Below are 3,663 nucleotides of genomic sequence, written 5' to 3'. Positions count from 1 at the left end.
AGATGTGGTCAGGCTTCCTTTCTGATGACTAAGGGAGGGAGGGAGAGAATATTACGGAGGGAGTGTAGGCCTGGGAGGCAAGAAAGGACTGGACTGCAATCAACATGTAGCGTGAACAAATTAGAATTAAAATAAAATAGAATAAGATAAAAATCCCTCCAAAAGATGTTCATGAAATTGACCCAACATCAACCAATACTTGTACTTCAGAGATAGAGGAATACATTTTCAACTCTAGAGTACACTTCTTTTATTACAAATGTACATGTGAACAAAAGCACCTCCAATTTCAATTCTAGGCCCACTGAAATACTCTTAAATTATTTGTATACTTCACATTAATTATCTGGCACACGGTACCCTTGAATGAAACAGATGTTGAGAAGAATATAGCCAATCAATTTTATTTTCTTGGAGTATATTTATGCATCCCAGGAGGCCTGATAAGTTCAAAGGAGAAGAAAGTGGCAAGGTATTGTCTCTCAAGACACTCACCAGCTAGCTTAGGTCAAGAGATTTCAACAAAGGTGTGTGTCCTTATAGCACGGCAATCCCAAGAAAAAGTTCAGTGGTGTAGCCAAATACAGCAACATATATATCATAAACTTCTCGACCTCATCCCACATTCTGTTTCCCTCCCCAGGTAGCAATTAGACTTTTACAAATAAAATACTGTAAATATATGTATTTTATTAAGACTTTTCTGCTGATTCTAAAATTAGAGAAGTAAATTGGAATCAGGCAAAGTAAAACATAATATTCAATACCTAAAAATATATTATTTCTAAGCTTAAAGTACCTATATTTTAATTTCTTTGAGACTATATGCAGTGTTCCCCTGATATTATTAATTAAAAGATATATTTTAATTAAAGTAATTTTAATCTACAGGAGAATAACATAAATTAGTAAAGGACAATCTTATTAGTTTAAATTTGGGTTCTATAGTGTCACTGATGTAATTAGAAGAGATATTGAAGATAATACATAGTTTGCTAACATTTAAAAAAAACAGCTAATAATCTTAAAAAGTGAATATTAGATCCATTATGTCTAGGGAGAGTTATTATAGCAATCTAAGTTTTAAGCTATAATGATTTAGTTTAATTCAGTGTCAGATACTGAGATATAAAATTTTATTTTGAAGATAATGAAAGTATTAAAGCATGTTGTTAAAAATTGTATGCTTATTATTTCTTGGACAGACTGCAAGTCAGCATCCTGAGAGCAAATAAAGCAGTACTTAGCTAGCACAGCACTCCTCATCAATCATTACATTCCCCTTGCCAGCTCAGGGAGCACAGCATGTGGGATACAAGCAGTGATGGACAGATCGAGAGACTAAAAGGCACATCAATACCTCAGACAGCAAAGTGTGGTCACATCAGAGCCCACCTCGCTTCTGACATCAGCAGATTGATCAACTTTCGAGGCAGCAACAGCTCTCTATACTACATGGGCAAAGAGCTGAATCACGGCTACAATGGCAGTCGTCACGCTGAAGATTATTTCAGTATGATGACTCAAGGTGCTAGTCATTCACATCCAAACACCTTGGAATCACTAAGAAAGTGGAAAGAATCTCAGCACAGTGCCACAGTGGGTACTGTGACATAATTGGTGAGCATGATGGCTCTATAACCCACATGAAAATGTTAATAAAGTGAATACTGTTTTAGACAATTATCACAAATGCAATCTATCTTGTGTCTCTATAGAGATTCTGTATGAAAACCATCCTTTTCAAGAATCATCCTACTGATCTTATTGAGGAGGAGAAATAGAATAGACATCTGAGGCACTTGAGAAGGAACAGGAAGGGAGCCTACCATGGAAGATCCTCTAAAAGACTCCACCCAGCAGTGGAATGAAGCAGATGCTGAGATTTACAGCCAGACTTTGGGGTAGAGCACAGGGAGTTTTATTGATGAGTTGGGGATGGGGGGGTAGAAGGGCTGGGAGGGGTCAAGAGCTCCACAGGGAGACCAATGGAGCCAACAAATCTGGGCGAATGAGGGAAGGTGCAGAGACTGATGCACCAAGGACCATGCGGGATGAGGACCTAGACCCTCTGCTCAGATGTAGTACAAGAAGTGCTCAGAGAGGTGAAAGACCATGTTTGCTAAAGAAGAGGGGAAATTTGAAGACATGGCAGAGGCTGACAAGGCTCATTATGAAAGAGAAATGAAAACCTACATTCCCCCCACCCACCCAAAGGGGAGACCAAAAAGAAGATCAAGGACCCTAATGCACCCAAGAGGCCTCTTTCGTCCTGCTTCTTGTTCTGTTCTGAGCACCGTCAGAATCAAAGGAGAACACCCTGGCTTATTCATTGGTGATGCTGCAAAGAAACTAACTCGGAGAGATGTGGAACAACAGCGCTGCCGATGACAAGCAGCCCTATAAGAAAAAGGCTGCCAAGCTGAAGGGGAAGTACAAAAAAGATCCTGCTGCCTACAGAGCTTTTAAAAAAAAGCCAGCTCAGAGGAAGGACAGCAGGTTACCAAGAAGAGACTTGATACCCTATGAGCATATACAGGGGGAGGCAATCCCCCTCAGGAACAGTCATAGGGGAGGGGAATAAGGGGAAAATGGGAGGGAGGGAAGAATGGGAGGATACAAGGGATGGGATAACCATTGAGATGTAACAAGAATAAATTAATAAAGGAAAAAATAAAAAAACAAATTAAAAAAATAAAAATAAAAAATAAATAAAAGGCAGTAAAAAATGTAAAAAAAAAAAAAAGCCAGATGCAGTGAAAAGAAGGGTGGGGTGGCCAAGGCTGAAAAGAACAAGAGAAAGAAGGAAGAGGAAGATGAAGAGGAGGATGAAGAGGACGAGGAAGAGGAGAAAAAAGAGCAAGAAGATGATGATCATGAATAAGTTGGTTCTAGCACAGTTTTCTTTTCTTTTCTATAAAGCATTTAACCCCCCTGTACACAACTCACTCCATTTAAAATATTGAAATGTAAAGCTATGTAAGATTTGTTTTTAAACTGTACAGTGCCTTTTTGTTTTGTTTTGTTTGTTTGTTTGTTTGTTTTTTGTATAGGTAACACACTATATGGCATGATATATAAGCACCCAAATACACCCATTTAGATACCCAAAGAAATAAATGCAATGCTCATTTTTAAATTAAACTAATTTGAAAACTCAGATGTACATAAAAATCAAGACAACTGGGCTAAACACACACCTATGAGTATAGCGGAAAACCATTAGACATCATTTCACTGACTTTTTTCTTTTTCTTTTTCTTTTTTTTTCCTTTTTTCTTTTTTTTCCCGAGCTGTATTTGGTTCCTTGCTAGGTCTGTTGCTATCTCCCTTCTGCTTTCTGGTCCTCCAGGCAGTGTCAGAAGTGGGAGGTGGCTACTTCTCCTGGCATGGGTCTTAAATGGACCGGTCATTGGTCAGCCACTCCCACAATTTCTCCTATTTCCTATAACCAGGTAAGACTTCCTGATGAGAGACTGAGACACTAATCCAGCCACAAAACCTTTGACATAAAATTTGTCCTGCTAGCATAATGTGCTGTGTGTAGTAAAGGTGGCATATGCAATTTCCACGACCACAGTTTTGTCTATACGTCAATTTGAGTTTGGCAAAGGCCATGAAACCTAACAACACAAACACTGAACTTAAATTCATGACCATTTA

General features: G+C 38.5%; 1 pseudogene across 1 annotated transcript; it reads left to right on the top strand.

Moving 5' to 3' along the window:
* The first annotated feature begins 1,305 nt into the window (after nt 1-1,305).
* Nucleotides 1,306-2,884, top strand: LOC311606496 (annotated as a pseudogene). The gene is made up of 3 exons: nt 1,306-1,599; nt 2,086-2,499; nt 2,758-2,884. The product of its transcript is annotated as an uncharacterized misc_RNA (transcript).
* Nucleotides 2,885-3,663: the final 779 nt, after the last annotated feature.

Source organism: Acomys minous, assembly GCF_964271855.1.
Source record: "Acomys minous genome assembly, chromosome: 10".
Classification (NCBI taxonomy): Eukaryota; Metazoa; Chordata; class Mammalia; order Rodentia; family Muridae; genus Acomys; species Acomys minous.
Note: the sequence above shows the minus strand (reverse complement) of the source record. Positions and strands in the feature narration are given on the sequence as shown.